Raw genomic sequence first — 18444 nt, 5'->3', positions numbered from 1 at the left:
GTTTGACTATGCAGGACTAAGCCTACATAAAGACTACCTTAAGATTTAACTGAAAACCAAATTATTTAGATAACCAAATGTCTGACTTTTGGAAAAGACTAGGTACACAGAAAAATTGCAGCCACAATAAACAGGAGAAGCATCAACACTTTCAGGTTAAAACATGTTATTTTCCAACACGGGCCTTAATGTCAAATGCAGTGATTCATTTTAGGTCATGTGCAGACTCAGCAATGCATTTCTCAGCAGTCATCTCTACCTCAGCAAAAAACAAACCAGGCTGGACTGAACTGACCACATCACACCCAGGAGCTCCATACTTCTATGGCCTCCTGAGCCTGCTTACCTGAAAGACATTTAGCACTCTCAACACTTTAAACTGGAAAGTGTTTGCTGCCCTGCTTGGATTTATCTCACTCTGCCTATACAGAGACTTTGGTATATCAACTTTCAGAATGCAATTTATACACTTCTAAAATCAATCAGAATCCCTAAGCTTTTACAAAAGGAAATGAGAAATATTACTGTCAAACGTCCATCAGACCTAGAAGCCTAGGTGACTGTCACACATTAAAGAAATTAAAAGGCTGCATTTGAGATAGAATACGCTCTTCCCATCCCTGTCTTGAAAGGCTACGATTAAAGTGCTCTAGGAATCAAAATTCAATTTCTTTCAGGTCTTGCAAACAACATTGGCCTTGAGCTGAATGCTGCCAGCCTGCTGCAGCCTTTGAGGAGATTAGGCTTTTACCAGCCAACTACGAGAATCTTAAATCCAGTATTAATCCTAATTCCCATTTAACCACATCTTCATTGTGAAGCAAAAGCAGGTTGTGCATGAACTTGCACGTTCATTCTCCCATGTGCAATGATCTGTGTCACCAACAACAGATGCTAAACTTCATGTATGTTTAAGAAACACATTCCAACCCTGGTTTACAGAAAATCATAGCAAAAGAGAGACTGGAGCTGGAAAGAGAGTTTGTCACACTGGGATGATTTCTGAGAGATTATGTGAATGGGAAATTTTCAGCACAAAAGCTTTTATCAGTCAATAACAGGAGATTTCAGTCCTGGCTTGGAAGAAAACAGGATGAACAACAGTGTCACAAGGACACAGAAGCACCTGTGATCCGACTCCATCATCACAGTGCAGAGGTGCTGCCAGCATCACCCCATCAGCACCAAACCACCCAGATGACAACCACTGGGACTGCAGAAAGCACTGCCCATCATCACCATGCTCGTGGCCACTGCCAGGGTAAGTTTCTGGGGACAAGAGACTCGGCATTTCCTCTGAGCAAGCCCTTGTTCCCCTCTCCTCCCAGAGGTTCTGAAGCTGCATGGCCCACCTTGCCACCCTCACGCTACAAGCTCCAGGGGATCAGGTCAGACCAAGGAGAGGTCTTCCCACTGCCCACCAGAACAAAGGCATCACCTGCAATTCTTGATCTCCTGAGGCTGAGCTGGCACAGACTGGCTACAGAGGCTTTTGCTGAAGTTGTCTCTTCCTAGTGTAAAGGCCAAGGAGCCAAAGTGGATATTCCTACGTCCTTTCTAACATCTCTTTACACCAATTCCCTTTCAAATCCCATTATGGCAGTCAAATTGGACACATCTCTGAGCTGCCAAGCTTTCTGCATCATCCATGGCAAGGTCAGATCATTCACTGCCCCTTGGCATTCCTAGACAAGGAATACCAATCTCAGAGACAAAGCAACTGAAAGTGAGGACAGACTGCTGCTTGGTCTGCTATCAAGTGAGACAATTTCAATTCATTTACAAAGAAGTTCTCACAGATACTTGGGGGGAAAAACCATTTATATTTCCTTTGTTTAAAGCACAGAATTCATTGCAGATGAAAGGAATCTTTCAGGAAACACATTCCCAAGAGAACAAAAATGTATTTGGCACCACTGCCTGTTAGAAGCAAAAGGACCTCCCTACAGGCAAGGGAGCCAACATCTCCTGGAAAATGGCAATTTATTTATTTTTAGTAAGTACAGTAATTGCTGAAAACCTCTATTTCCATCAATCAGTCACCTGAACTTCCCAAACTAAAGATGTGATGACACTCAGGGACTACTTTCTCTAAATGGGGGCACAGCTGTATTTCCTTCTCCTTGGAACTGGCTTTACTTGTTGCTTGCTCACTGGGACTCTCCAGTGGAGATCCCAAGGAAGTCGTGGTGCACAGCACTAGCAGTAGGCTGAGCATCAGCTGAGCTGTGGTAACACTCCCTGTGCATGCTCATCCCCTGCAGATGATGTGAGGTAATTTAATTTAGCAGGGACAGAGCTTAGTTAAATTGCATTACCTTTCTTTTGCCATGGGCTAAGACCACACACATGGACAACAACCACAGCTCATCCAGCAAGCAATTTGACTGAGTGCCTGGCTTCTAGAATACTGCAAACTGGGTCGTATAGACTTTTTGCCTAAAGTTCAAGCCAATATTTGAACTGAGAACTTTCTCTTTCCCAGGAGGTGTTCTACCCATCATGCTGCTACATGTCCTGGGGTAAGGTATCTTCAGTCTTGGGAATCTGGAAACACAAAGATTCTTGGTGGAAATAATTACTGCTACACTGAAGATTCAAATCTTTCAGAGCACAACAACTCCAATGTTTTAAACCTCAGCTTCTCTGACAGGAGAGCACAGATATGTCCAGTATGAGCAAATAGGGAACTTTGCCTCTTTACTGTCATGGCTGCATCTTCTACAACTTTCCTCATCTCAGAAACACAGACTAGTGCATGCAGAGAATCCACAGCCAACTTCTGAAAGATGGCAACTTGCAAGATTTAGACTGTGGTTGCTGTTAACCAGCACTTCCACACCCCTTCTTTCCTCATGCAGCCAAAAGAAAGGAGAATTTTAGTTTTTTAAAACTATGCAGGCATGTAAAAGAAAAAAAAAGTAAAAAAAAAAAAAAAAAAGGCAGAAGCCATCTATCAAAGAGGGTGACACATTCCCTTCTAATAAATACCCTTTACAGACCATGCCTGCATATCCCACAGTCCCTTTGGCTAGCCTACCTGCTTCACAGGCTCATCCAAAAGCCTTGACTCTGCAGGGCACATTTCTTCAGGCATAACAGAGGATTTTGTTTTGCATTTGTGCTTAGCAGAGATTACCCGCATACTTAATCAGAGAAGTGACGTTGACATGTCATGTACTTACACCCCACTGTAAATCCTACTTTTCCCACTGCCAACACCTTCATCTTCTAGCATGGAAGGAGGGATTGTGGTGGAAAAATGTGGCTCGAGCTCCCTTCTCTTTGCACACACAAAAATCCAAATGGAAAATGCAAAGAAGTAGCACAGTTTAAAATTCATGTCTGCAAAACAACTATGGACACATTAAGAGCCACCTGTTTATTCATGCAATCTTAAATTTTCAAGATTAAGCAAAAAGCACTTTTTGTGAAAAATAAGAATTAGAAAAAAGCAGAGTTGTCTTTTTTCACAGTGATCACAAAAATATCAGGGGGAATCATTTCTCAGCAAAAAATATTGTTTGCAATTCCTAAAGCCACCCATTGAGAAATGTAAGAATTAGAGAGGAAAGAGTCCACTGAAAACAGCCTTTAGATATACATGAGATTGGCAAGTGAACTGAAAATGTCTATGATGGGAAAAAATACAAGGGGGTGGGGTAAATAGCTATTTTTTTCTTACACATACACAAACTAAAGTAGTAAATTTGCTGAAAACCCAATAGGAAACCATGGTCAACATGATGCTTAGTGCACCATGCACCAGCCATATCTTCATCTTATTTAGAACAACCCACATTAAAAAAGCTTTCCCTAAAGTTGACTTCCCAAATGTTCTATCCAATCCATTTTAGCTACCCCAAGCTATACAATACCTCAACAAACTCATGTCAAATGAGAAAGGACAAACCTATTCCACAGTGTCTCACTGCTATCCAGCCTCTTTACCCTGCTCCATCCAGTGTCTCCTTAGTCCCAGCCCCAAACAAATCCCTGCAGCAATCCTTTCCATACTGCCTGCCCTCGCTCCTGCCCCAGGTGATACATGTTGGCAACCAAACACTTCAGCTGCAATATGGAAAAGACTGATGCTTTGAAGATTTCAAATAAGCTGGCAGCTCGTATTTAACAGTAAATATGCCTTAAAAATAATAAATAAGCCACATTACAGGTTCACAGAAACCTGGAAGCCATAAGCTTAATGGCCTAGATAGCCCTGCAGCTCAGTGATTCGGGCTCTCCTGAGGGCTAAAATTGCCTGGATAGTCCTGATTAAAAAGATAAGCACAGACAGACCCATTGCTCTAGCATATTTCAGAGACAGCTAAAGAAACAACTGAGTCTCATGGGTCTAATAATACACAATTTCAGTTATTTATATCATTGGCTAGCCAAGTATTTACCTGGTTCTAAAGGTAACGATAACAGAATCTCTATAGAGTTGAATGAGATATTCCTAACACGTCAAAAACTTCAGCCAAAAACCTAAATAAATGGAACAACAGTTCCTCAGAGATACAGATAGTATCCCCAGAGGAATATGCCTGCCTGCCTCCTGCACAGACTTAACCAGCCCAGCCACTTAGGGCAGCAACAGCAGAGCAGCCACTGCACACCCAGAACCTGCTCAGTATCTCAGACAAGCCTTGCTGCCCAGCTCACGGCAGCCGTGGAGAAAACATTCCCAGCCTGTGTCCACACAGAGCCCATGTCCTGCCTGGCTTAGGATGGCGAGGCAAGGCACCCAGGAGAATCAGTCTCCTTGGTGAAGCACTGGTGTCCTGTGCTCCTGTAGGACATTTGTGCTCCGTGTGTGCAGGGAGGACAGGCCATCCCGTGCCCTTGGGTACCAACACATCTGGGTGAGCAGCTCTGGCAGGGACAGACCTCCCCCACAACAGAGGCACCCTTGGCACTGCGGGCATGTCCCACACACTGGGGCACAGGGAGGAGGGGCACCAATCTGTGCTCTTCAGCCATGTGCTAGCCTTTCCTGCAGGCTGCTGGTTTCAGGGAGAACCTGGCCTACCACACCTGCAGATGGGCTCAACTGCTCATACAGAATTGGTCTATCCAAATGATGGGTGCATCGGTCCTCCTTGTCACTGGGAGAAGTGGCTAGCAGATGAAAAGCTGATCAAAACTTAATTTCTGACCAAACTGTCCTTTCAGAGTTGAATAGCATCATTCTCACTTCCCCTCCATCAGCTCCATACCTTGGAAGGGTTAAAAAAGACAGCAGAACCATTAGCATTTTGATAGCTTTCCGAACATGTATAGCAAAAAGTCTTTAAAATTCATTGCACTGAGATAATCCTTCAAGTCTAGCATTTCCCCCTCAGCTTGAGGCAACCAACTGGTTTTCCTCCCCTTAATGCCTTAATAGAAAGCTCCAAGGAGTTGCCAGGCTAGAAGTCTCAAATATGCTCGAGAAAAGCAGAGTCCTGAAGTTCAAGAGAAGCCATGTAAGGTGTCTGGGGCTTAATTAAGAAGCAACTATAGGGGGCACCTTATTAGATACTGCAAACCCCTAGAGATCCTGGCTGCTGTAAATCACAGCTCACAACACATGCACATGCTGTTTTCCTTCCAAAATGCTGAGTACACACAGCTCCCACTAATTTCAGCTGCCACAGAAGGTGCTCAGTATTTCTGAAGAATGAGCAAATTAAAAACCTTGACCCTGATTCCAAGCTCAGGAACTTGAGCTCTCATCAAGATCAAGGCTGAATTTTTTAACACTATTACAATCTCGAGAACAAAGCTGTGATTTTGAACCGCACAACTGGCATTAATACTCAGCAGCTCCACACCTGTGCCTGGGAAGTTATTTTTTTTTTTTTTTACAGCATGTGCTGTTTTAATAACTCCAAAGCAAATTGCTTTCTCAAGGAAGCGCCCAGGAATGCCTCAGGGCAGAGGAAGAGGCCATCTCACTTTGTGGCTTTGATTAGGTTTGTTGCAGTGGAAATAGGCAGATACTTCAGGACCACATCACTCCTCAGACACCACTAAAGGGGAAGACTCAAGGAGTCACTAACTTGTTAAGGGCTTTTAGGCCTGATTATATGCTCTTCCTAAACACTATTTCTGGGGGAAAGCAGTTTGCAAAAACCAGTCTGCTCAAAGGAAAATGAACTTCTGCTTCTAAATTTCTAAGGAAATTTAACTGGCAAGAAGTTGGCATTCAACAGCAAGACAGAGTAGCAGTGAATGCACTGCAGTACAATGTGGAAAAGAAGGTTCAGATCTCAGTGTCACCACCTGTAGTATCCCACACTCTAATGCATATTCCAAACCATGAAATATTGATTATTTTGGCTGAGGTAAAAATTTTCCCACCCCCAACCCCATTCCTTCCAAAACTTCAGAAGGTTTTTATTTTCTATGAGAAAAAACCAACCAAGCCTTGCCCCTAACCTCCCCCTGAAAAAAAAACAACTCCAAACATCTCACAAATAGAGCTCAATTTACAGAGAAAAAGTTCTTATCCAAATTTAACAAATGCACAATTAACACAGCCAAAAAAAGAAATGGCCTTAGCAACATATCATTGAGTTACTTGGGACATTTGGCTCCAAGAGCACAGAGAGCATGTCATTTATTTAGCTGGGAAAAATCTTCTTATGATACAGGAAATACTCCCTCCCCATTTTTCAAACCTGAGCTATCTTTCCTAGGAGCAAAATTTGGGTAGGTACTATTCTCTTATTTTCTAATGTGCTACAAGTTTTCCATGGTACCCTCAGCAAGTTATTTATATTCCACTTACATCAGTAAAATGGGAATGCTCCGCCTCAAAAAAGGTGCTACAAAGATACAATCCATTTGCAACTGTGAGATGCTCAGATAACGTGGACCACACAGACACTCAATAAACAAGTGGTAGATAATTACTGTGACATGAAACAGAGAGGCTGCATCTGCCAGAAAAATTCTGAGCAACTGACTCATTCTGGTGGGCCAGTCCAGGGATAGTTCAGATGCCTGCCCAATCTGTTCCTTCAGGCACAGTGCACTGTTTCATTATCCATCAGTCAATCTCAGATTTCTAGCTCAGGGTGTACACACAACAGCAAATGCTACCAGCACTGCAAATCCTCTTTCAAATGCATTTGCAGTTATTGGAAGGGTGAGAAAATTACCTTATCATCAGTTCCAACAACTGCATCTGTTTCATCTCCTTGCTAGGCAATAGTGTATCTGGACAAAAGATATACTGCCGTTACTTAGGCAGAGTTCATCACAAGGAATAAAGCTCAGGGAAAGTAGAGCAGAAAGGTGGAAGGGAGAAACAAATCTTGTCTATGAGGAGTTACCTATGAAGCTACAAGACAGCCAGACTCAGGCAGTTTTACATTTAATCATATTCTGTTTTAAAAAATCAGTGTTTGGTCCTGCTCCACACTGCTACACTCCACAAAGAATCAAGGATTACAACTGAAGATTGTAGCTTCTTGTTAAAGCACGGTCTACAGATGTAATCATGTAGGATGTTAAGGGAAAACAGATCCATTACATGGCTTCTCCTGGGCTTCTTCAGCTTTGCATAAGTCCTAGACAGTGACATTGAAGTCCAGGAGAATACAGCTCCAGCCACAAAAAGGATTCTGCAAGGCAGTCTCAGGGAGCAGCTGGAGCATGCAGCCCTGCTCTGTGTTATGGAAAACCCTTTGCAACACTATCCTAGTGCAGCCTGACTTTATTTCAACAGGACAAACGTAGAGTGCAGCTCAAAAATACATCCTAGACCTCAGCTTGCTGAAGCTATTTTCAGACTAACCTAATTTATTATTTTTTTCAATTCATTATCCCAGATTCAGAAGAAAAGAGTGAACTCTTACATCAATAGCTTGCTTTTCCCAATAATGTAGGTATACTTAAAAAATGGGCAGAATTAAGACGTGACATGGATACAAAGCAGATCATTCTGTGATTAGAAGATGCAAAATTACTTTTTAGGGCAAAAGGTGCAGTCCTTAAAAAGGCCTCATATAACTTCAAAATTACAGTTATCATTGAGAGCACAGTTGAACGCTCTGAAGAAAGGTAGCAGCTTACCTTTGTCTTCCTGGGGATCTAGGGAACCTTAGCAATCAGCCTCCTAGAGGTTCCTTTAAAGGTTCCTTTGATGCCTGTAACCATAAGCAAGGCTAGAAATCTGCTGTCATTTCAGTGCTAGTGGTCTTAAACTTGATTAATTTAAGAGAAATATTTTCTTAGGTAATTTTTTTGCAAAAACATATTAAGATGTTAGTGTCATCTTTTATTTTAAGATCAGTATTGCCTGTTTATTACAAAAAATACCCCATAAAAGCAAGGTTTATGATGTTTTAATTTGTTGTTTCAAACACTGTGTAACTGGGCTCTGCATCTCTGCGGACAGACAGACACTGTGGAGCTCATCTCACATCCAGGACTGCTTTGACATTATATGATTTCCAGACCTGACTGCTGTGGATCCAAATAAGCTGTGTGGTAATCCTGGTTCTGATTTCCACTAGGTCAGGCCTCCCACTGCTGCCTCTGTGTGCTGTAAACACACCTTATGCCTCCTTATTTAACTGGAAGGAAAAGGAGGGGTGAAACCAAAAGGGCAAGCTCAGACTCCTCGTCTACCACAAGATGAACACGTCTTCTTAGAACAGGTTAGTGGAGGCCATCTGAGGATGAATTTGGCTTCCCTGAAACAGGAAACTCCCCTTATTTAAACCTCAACTACACAGCAAGGGCTTGGAAGTTTTTGCCTTTAAAAGGAGTGTACTGTCTTTGTCTGTGCACTGATGAAGCTTCAACCCTCAGCCTTTTCCCCCCACTTTTCTAAAAATGGCAAGAACAAAATACAAAGTAAAGGCAGAGTGGCATTCCCATGTAATCAGAACTGGAGTGAGCACCTCAGTTTTGCAATCCCACCTTTTATAACAGAGGGATCCTCTGAAAGGTCCCCTTGGCAGCCAAGCAGCACAGAGCACATCACGGCTCAGGGGGCTGAGCTGCACTGGAATAAACAGATTGAGGGTCTTTGGTGATGCAGAGCACAACCACAGAGAACAAACACCCTCACTAAGCACACACACAGCTTAGCTGAGATCCCCTCTTGACTTCCTTCTTCTTATCTCCTTACTCTCCTAGGAGAATTAAGAAAGGATCAAGACTTTCTCCTCCTCTCCATAAAACACCAAGAAAGAAGAAATTGGAAGAAAGGCCTATTACTGGATCCATGTGGTAGCCTTGTCTATGCTGAGCTCGCTGCAATCAAACCAGCACAAGAGTCTTTCATGCTGTTCCAAGCAGCTCCTCTCTTGCCCTAAGCACTATTTTTCCCACCCTGCCCAACAACAATGGCCCAGGCACCAACATATCAGCAGTGTTCAGCTATATTTTCCTTGGCGGCTTAAGGTGATTTTCTAATAATATTCCTCAGAGGAAGCAGTGGTTTAGGAATTATATATCCTTGTACAGCCTTGACCCTGACAAAATACACCATCAGTGCTTCAGGGTCAGTCTTTCCCCTCCTGTCACTGACAAGCTGATTGTTTTGCCGAGGTCTTCAGAGACTCTTTGCTGTACTCCGTAAGAGCACATCAGGGGAGACACAAACCTGCAGAACCAGTGAGGAAAGACAGCAAGAACACTGAAGGAGACACAAGGACATCTGGATGGGAACTCAGTTTTTTGGAGGGAGCCACAGTTTTTGAGACATTAAATATTTTTTTTATTTCAGATAGGGGTGAAAATCTGGAACACACCTTGGAATCCTTCATACACGTGCTCTAGAACAGCAGTTCTGTGGTTAGGGCAGGAATTTCTGGCAATTCCAGGAATTTCTAGGAAACCTGCTTTCAGGACCCTGTTTTGGATTTGTGACAGCATAGGTGAAAAACCCAAACCACTTGGCTCCTATCTGTTTTGATTGAGAAATTCTATCCTATGTGCAAGAAATTCACCCAACGAGAAGGAAGAGGAGACCAACCCTTTCTTACAAAGCAGGAATGGTTTCAATAAATCAGCATTTTCTGCAGGCATGTTGTTTCCTTGAAGGCTCCTAGCCAGTCCTAGCCTAAAGTAGCAACCAGTGTGGTTTCTGCTGAAGACATAAGCCTGGAAGCAACCCACCCAACAGAGGTTCTTGCTTAGGAACTGCTTATCTCCCCCAGGTAGAGTCACTGCAACACGGCGTAGGAGAAACAAACAAGGTTTCGTTAAATTTGCCCTGAAAACTCAGGATTCTGACTTCTTCTTGTATTCCAGTAGTTTACATTGTTAAACAGAGGAAAGGAGGTATGGTGGGAAAACCTCACTCTCTCCTTTCATGTTTACTTTACTCATTCCTTAGTCTGGGACAGTAAAAATGTTGCTGATATCCGAAAGAGCGTGTACATGTGTGTGTGTGGCAAAAGCTTTGGAGCCTGGGCTGTGCATTATGTGGTCAATTTTACACACAGGGGCGGACAGCATCTTTTTCTTCTGTAGTAAGGAGAGGTAAAACTGTCTCCACAAGGAATTCAAAGAAAACACAGTGATACCACAGATGTATGTCAGAGCTGGTCTTGCTGATTTAAGACACTTGCCATGAAGCGGCTTGAAAGAATTTCCAAAAGTACAATCTTCTTAAACTGTGTTCTCCAGAAAGAATGTTTTTCTACTTCTAAACACAGCAATTTTTATGTGCAGTGCAGGATTACCCTATATAGGTCACTGACACTCCATGGAAACCTAGATAAATAGCTCTATTCCCACACTAAATTTTGTTGGCTTCTCTTCCTTTATTGCTAAGAATATTTCAACTGGAACAACATATTTGTGCCTTTGAGGTTCTCTGTTCCTGCTGCCGCTTCCCCACCTGGAGCTATAATCCTACGCTTGTCACAAACCCAGCCACTGCTTCAGAAGTTATTACAGCTACAATCTGCAGATTATAGCAACTTCTAATAGGGGATAAGCAGCAGGAAAAGGTGAGTTTAAGCTGCAAAGAGCCTGCTGGTTCAAAAAGCCCTATTATTAATATTTATTATTTTTAAGCATTCATTGAGTGCTGTAGAAGATAAAAGAATGAATTGAAAGCAAGAACCAAGGAACCAAGTTTATATAAGACAAGACAACGTGAAAGCTTAAAGAATAAGTGCAGTGTCTGGGGAGGAGGGGAGCCAAAGAAAAAGTAGTAACAGCAATGGAAAAAAACCCCACACCTTTTATCAGCACAATGCTCCTAACATTAATAAGTATGAAGAGAATTAAAGAATTCTTCAGTGTCTAATCAGAGCTGTTGTCCATAGGGGATCTTCTAAGCACTATTACAAGTCATTGGAATATCTTTAAAGAATGGAGCTTTGATCATAAAAAGCAAGTGTGTGGAGGAGGGCAGGGGGGGGCTGGAAAAACAGCAAAAGGAAATGCAACTGGTGTTAAGGAAAAATCCAGCCCTGGACAGGTGCTTTACAAAGCTCCAAATAAATCCATTTAGATTTTGTGTAAAGAGAATGAGGCATAATTCTTACTCAGGTCCCTCCATTACAGGCAAATTTCTCCTCTTTCCCACAAACCCTTTGTGCCTGTTGCCAAAGGTCTCCCAGTTAACACTCCCCTTCCCTAACCAAGATGCAAACTCATGGCTTACACCATTTTAAACCTTCACACTTTCAAACAACAACCCACAATGCTTCACAGTTCCAATGCACTTTAGCAAGATTAGCTAACAAGAACGTTCATCATACCCACATGCTGAGGGTACTATCCTCATTTTCACAGCTGGTGAAACAGATGCTCAGAAAAGCAATGCAACTTTCCCAGAGCTAAGGAGTGTCTACAGCAGGCTGATGTTAGGACTGCTGGCATTCACCCACCTCAGTTCTGAGCAGTAAAATCAGTGATAGCACTTGGGAGTGAGAGTCCAATCCCCCTCCCAAAGCCCTCTGCTCCCCAAGGCTAGTGCAGAACTTCAAAGCACTTCCCAAAGAGCATCACATTACAGAAATACTGTAAGAAATCCACTACAAACTGAAAACTTGGAACTATCTGCAGCAGCATTAACAAAGAAAATTAATGTTTTTCAACTAACGCCGACTCTTCTCCTGCCAAACCTTCCCCGCTGCAGTATCAAAATATGAACACACAAAATGTGAAGCCTGAAACCTTCTGCTCCCTTAAGCACAGTGAAGAGATAGAATAAGACTTCCAAGAGACTGGCTGGATTAAGTATCTTTTTTTCCTTTTGTCTTGTGTCTTCTCTGTTTCTTCTTTCTTAATCGCATCAGAATGTTGTTCCTGACTGATGCTTCCCCTAACATTTAAAATGAGAAAAATACTTCTTAATTAACAAAGCATCACTGTAAACTGAAATCCTTATCAGTTTTGAAGGGTTTTTTTCAATCCTATGAACCCAGAGTGATTTGTCACATCAGCAAGGTATTGTATTGTCAATTCTCAGGCTGCCAAAGCAAAGAGATCTTTTGGTGCTTCCAGCATTGTGCCTCAAGCACTTCCAGAATTATCTCTCAGTTTTTCCTGTATCTTATTCTGAAAACCAGCTTGGTGTAACTCTAGAGGAACCCTGCTACTTGCCACATTCCCATCAGAAGGAAAAGTTTTGTTAATTAACACAAAATAAGCACCTCATCCTAAGCAGCTCTGAAAATCCCCTCTGACATTAACAGGAAAAAAGGGCAGTCAGCAGTTCAAAAATCCATCATACCCAAAATTCACCCCTCTCAATAATATTCTGAGACATTCAATCCTTTATTTGCCATTATTTCTCATACATGTCCGTGTTGTACCCACCACAGTATCGCCATTAAGCTACATCAATTTTTATCAGCAAGACTGACATTAAAACACTCTGGTTTCAAATAACTGCAGAAATAAGTATATCAACAACACTGACAGTGACTCCCATCCAAAAATCCACTGAATTTCCATTCAGTGGGAATCCCATTATCATATTTATGCAGGCAACAGGTTTTAGGGACTTCATCTGAAAGGTGCCCACCGGTCCCAAAGACTTCCATGGGAAACAGGTTCTCAGCAGGCCTGAGAAAGCAGAACAGTACAGGCACAAGCTCCCTCTGTACAAGAAGATCTGGTTTATTTTCACTCCACAAGAAAATGAGATGTGCCATCAAGCGAGCCAAGAACAAACTCTATCATTGCTTTCCCAGCATAGAGTGTTCCAGTTCAGTGCCCTGTGAGGTCCATGTCTCAGGAACAGGCAAACTGCCAGTCAGTTCATTTAGACCATTTTTCCTGAAGAAGTGTAGACACCATAATTTAGTGCAATATTTATTACTCTAGAACGCTCTCTTCATAGACTGTCTTACACTGAGCTTTCTGTAAGGAGTAAATATAGTAACTGTTTCCATAATAATGTTAAAAATACCCCAACAAATTAAATTCAACAGATGAAACAGGGCCATAAATACGTATGTCTAGCAACATGACCAAAATCACCCTTCTTCAAACTGGGCACTGGGCCATGAAAAGAAAGCTGCTAGCGTTACAATTTCAGTGCTGAGCCTCAGGAGCAGCACAGAGCAGAGAAACAGTCAGAACAGTAATCATGCACAATATACATAACCCCAGCTGCAGCCAGGGCCTCTAAGCTCCTGAGCCCCTGCCAAGCTGTGCCACTGACCCACAGTTGACAAGTCACCATACAGTCCCCAAACCCCGTTCCACTCATCTGCCTTGTGGGCTTTCCTGACATCTGGGATGGCAAAAGATGTATTTAAAGCTGTTTACAGTGCAAATGAGGAGTCTGAGAAAATATAAGAGCTGTTGTGATCTCTGCTTTACTACATGACTTTTCACATTAGCAGTTTGGTTTAGTTGCACTTCCTTGGAATCAACAACCACTGTAAGGTTTTTTCCTGACAGTAACACCACAGCACCAGGAGTAAAGAGGGTACTGGTTATACTGCTTCCAGAAGACTAATCAAGGAAAACTCCAGATCACACTAGGCACTACAGATGACCCAACAAATTCCTTCTCTAACATGGCCTAGCACCAACAAAATGAGGGCAAGAAAGGCAGGAATAGAGATGAACTAAAATCAAAAGCTGAGCTACACTAAACAAACTCAGACCTAAACCCTAATTCACGTAATAATGCAGCCCTTTGATAACCAAGTAATATCAAGCACATGGATGAGATTCAGTTTCAGCACTATTTATTTCATCAAAAGCATCATCTCTTTCAGCCTGAAGTGATAGACTGGTGTAAAAAATATGAACTCCATTTGAATTTAAAAATGGACTCTTCTACCATGATTTTAAATTTATTTCTCAAGAAATATGAAACTTCCATTTTAGACCAGGTTTATTTAGTAAATACATAGCAAAGGTATGATCCTTATAGCAATCAATAAATCAATCAATCCCAAAGCACAAGGAGCCCCAGAGACTTAGCAGTCATTGGAATCCTTATTGGAAGGACTACATAGTCAGGAAGATTCCTGTGCAGGAACAAAATCCATACTAAAAATCTGTAACAGTCAAAACCCCACTTCCAGCATCTCTGGGGACAATGACAAGATACTGGTTATGGTTTTCTTTTAAATTAATTTGGCGGGGATAAATTTGCACTACATGACTACTCTCAATTGTCATGCAATATTTGCTGCATATTGCCCCACCAGAAAAGCAGCATTCAGATTAGGCACTCGGTCATCCAGAGCTTCCTGTATCAAGACACCTGCAGAGACAATTCAAATCCAAAACAGCCCACACGTGTACAACTCACCAGGATGGTGAGACTCTCTGCCTCTAGCTCCGAGGAACACCAATGAAGGACAGCCCATTGGTAAAGAACAGAAGGTGGCAGAAGTGCAGAAGCAAATCCCATTGTAAGAGCAAAACATCTTTATCATAGACTGTTTCTTTAATTTATATCTGTGCAAAAATAAATACAAACGTGCTGACAAACTGGTTTAGCAGATGGTGTGGATAACAGAAAAAGATCAACACACTTCCTTCCTATAGCCACTTCTTTCAGCCTCAGAAAATTCATACTAAATTAGCCCATGACAGATCTTCACCAATGCAGAAATGATGAACAGCAAAGCAGCTGTTAAATGCTCCAAGACAAGAGGTTGGGTGGGGAGGACCATCGACTGTTTGTTTGGTGGGCACTGAATTCACCCTAATCCCCTGAGACTAGGGGATGGATTAACTCATTCACCACTTTGGAAGCTCAAAACTGAAAGATCTGTGAAAAGAAAATAAGAAATGTAGGTGTAGGGGAAGCAATGGACACAAGAGGAGTGCTGAACTGCACAGTCATGAGCTGAGGTAGGACCAAATGCAGCCTGGCTGCCGTATCAGTTACCAGTGAGGCAGCAGTGACCATCAGAAAGCTAAACTCTGGCCATCTGGATTATATCCTCACATGAAATACAATTAAAGTCCAATCATCTTCCCACTGCTGAGAAGTGGGTAGTGTGAAGGGAAGGGACAACACAAAACAATAAAGTTTTAGAAGGAATAAGCAGCACGAGAAAGAATGGAGTTGTCTGTACTGTTTTCTTCCTTCATTTGCCACTTCTAATTAAAATTAATTATTATTTCCAGGGGGAAAAAAAAAAGAAAAGAAGAGAACACATAAACATCTTAAAAGGGAATGAGCACTTTCAGATCTGAAAGAGCTCATTTCTATGCACCTTGAGGGACAAACACACAGGCTTTGTCCTCTCATGCAAATACACTGCTTGGTTTTGAGTCATTATTTTAAAGTGACAACTGAAGACCACTCCTTCCCAAAACAAGTTACTTTTCAACTCTCACTGTACCACTAGCGGGGGCTTTTTTTTCCCCATAAAAACGGATCCATTTTATTGAAAAGTCACTTTAAATTAAACAGATGAACAAATCATGCTGAAATTAGTCAAAAATTCATGAGAAAGTAAAAGCAGGGATTGTCTTGCCACAGTATTCCCAGAGAAGGACTGCTTCAGCAGCCTCACAGGGTTAGCAAGGAGTATAGATATCCATCTGTTTCAATTAAAACTCCCAAACAGACCTAGGACCTACTACCACCTCATGCAATGACTCATCTTCAAGATGTCAAGAACTATGCACTACCCCAGGAAACTCTCTAAATCCAACTTGGACCACCATCCGCTTTTTTAGATACCTTAGGCCCCTTAGGCCTCAATTTTGTAGCTTCTGAACTATTCTTTGCAAGTCCTTCCTGTCCTGTAAGACCTACAGGCCCATAAATCCAGTAGCTTCGGTCCCCAGAGCAGTTGTGCCTGTTTTCCTGCAGCCTGGTGAGAACAGACAGGACTCAAGATAATTAAATAAAAACACAGGAACTTCATTATTTATTTTAAAGGAAAATGTGTTTTCTAGGAAGAAAGTCCTTTAGTTGGGCAAATCTGTAAGCTGTTTATCAGCTTAAACTCATTATCTGTCCATATGGTCTTAGCACTGTGGCTTAAAAAAAAAATATGGGCAGCACTAGCTGATGAAATGTCATCCGCCCTTATGCCAGAAACTACTATTTTTTTCACTGACGTCAAATTAGGATCCTTGCCACAAGTGAAGGGCTACCATAAGCATAGTCATAATATTTTAATTATGAAAGGATCTTACAGAAGGCAGCAAGGAAGGCAGGGGCAATGCAAGAAAACCCATTCACAAAAATACAGAGTCACTTCATTCACATTTTGCCTCTGCTCTAATTCTTTTTGTTTGGGGAAGTGGGGTGGAAAGAGAGCAACCCAATATAAAAAAAAAGAAAAAAAAAAAAAAAAAAAGAAAGAAAAAAAGGAGGAATGAGATGCAAAAGCCAATAAACACACATCAAAGCATGAGATGGCTCTGCTTCAACTGCCTACAGTATTCAACCTGGGATAGATTAAGGCAAGACAAGAGGTGCTATGAGGGAAAACACTGCCCCTACAGCAGCGCAGACCATCTCCCTCCCTCCCTCAGCTAACAGTGAGACCCCAGCCAGCTCTGCTGCAGTGAAAGAGACAGGGGCACATGATAGGCCCAGCTTTGTAGAAACCTAAATTTGTCCCCCATCGTCTGCTGCTGTGATTTGAAGCCCTTCCCACTCCCCTGCTGAGTCTCAGCAGAGAAGCAGGAGCTGGGTTTATTGATTCTGTGAGTCACAATTAGCCGTGGGACACACGACCAAAGGTTCAGCACAGAACGCTAAACCTGACTGAGCTGTCAACTCGGTTATTCCAAGGAGAGAGAAACAAATTGAAGTCACAGTAACAGATGTTTCTCATGTTTTATGAACTGCAATATTATTACTAGTTACAGACACACTTTCTGCCTTTTAAAGCAGACCTGCAACGCTGTGCGTGTGAAATTATTTGAACTAACACACAGACAACTTGGCAAAGGACTTATAGATAGCATATTCGTGCTCTCACAATGATTCCTGTTTCCCTTTTGCCCAGCCCCACCCCGAGAAGTAGAATACACGTTAAAGCAGCCAAAAATGAGATCACGCCAGGACAGAGCATTTCGTTGCCTCCATCCGCGCTGAGAATGCAAGCACCCTAACCCCTCTCCTCTCCTGTGAAAAACACACTCGGCCTCTTCTCCCTTTCCACCGGGGGGAAATTAAGTTGCAGGGATCGTTCTGAGTTTTGAGGGAGCCTGGAAACTGAGGACTGCTGTTCTTCCCAGGATGTCTTATCCTTACACCTCAGGGGCAATAAAGGGATTTCCCCGTAATTTACAAAGGAAATCCGAAACACCCTGCGGACGCCAACCACCCCCGAGCCCATCCCGCTCCTCCGCAGCGAGGAGCGAGCCGAGGGGCGGCGGGAGCTCGCCGAGAAAGCCCTCTCGTGGAAAACACCAGCATCAGCCGGCCGAGCCCTGCCCTCGGAGCGGCCCCGGCTGCACCGCGGGCTGCCAGCCGCCCCTCGCCCAGGGACGGACGGACTGACTGACTCCCCGCTCACCTGAGCATCCCGCCGCCTCACACACACCGCGGGCTGCCAGCCGCCCCTCGCCCAGGGACGGACGGACTGACTGACTCCCCGCTCACCTGAGCATCCCATCCCGCCGCCTCACACACACCGCGGGCTGCCAGCCGCCCCTCGCCCAGGGACGGACGGACTGACTGACTCCCCGCTCACCTGCGCATCCCGCCGCCTCACACACACCGCGGGCTGCCAGCCGCCCCTCGCCCAGGGACGGACGGACTGACTGACTCCCCGCTCACCTGAGCATCCCATCCCGCCGCCTCACACACACCGCGGGCAGCCAGCCGCCCCTCGCCCAGGGACGGACGGACTGACTGACTCCCCGCTCACCTGAGCATCCCACCGCCTCACACACACCGCGGGCAGCCGAGCCGCTCCTGCCACAGCTCCGCCCCGCACCAAGGGTGCAAATTTGCTGCGGATTTTTGCAACATCTCAGAGAAGTTAAAGCGCTTCCTTTTCTCCTCACCCCGCTCCACTTGAATTCGTGGCAACTGTA

General features: G+C 43.4%; 1 protein-coding gene across 19 annotated transcripts in view; it reads right to left on the bottom strand.

Moving 5' to 3' along the window:
• TSPAN18 (tetraspanin 18) overlaps positions 1-18444 on the bottom strand; it is a 185521-nt gene that overhangs the window by 100681 nt on the left and 66396 nt on the right. The window contains exon 1 of one of the 19 annotated variants that reach the window (XM_086895022.1): positions 18276-18443. The exons of 15 other annotated variants lie outside the window; for them this stretch is intronic. The gene's annotated coding sequence lies outside the window, so the exon portion shown is untranslated. Of the gene's footprint in view, positions 1-18007; positions 18132-18275; position 18444 lie in introns of those variants that run through there. 3 more of the 19 variants (XM_086895020.1, XM_086895031.1, XM_086895030.1) reach the window with 3 other exon arrangements.

The sequence above is a fragment of the Cyanistes caeruleus genome, chromosome 6, assembly GCF_971803275.1.
Source record: "Cyanistes caeruleus chromosome 6, bCyaCae1.hap1.1, whole genome shotgun sequence".
Taxonomy (NCBI): Eukaryota; Metazoa; Chordata; class Aves; order Passeriformes; family Paridae; genus Cyanistes; species Cyanistes caeruleus.
The sequence above is the reverse complement of the archived record's forward strand: the minus strand, read 5'-3'. Positions and strand labels throughout refer to the sequence as shown.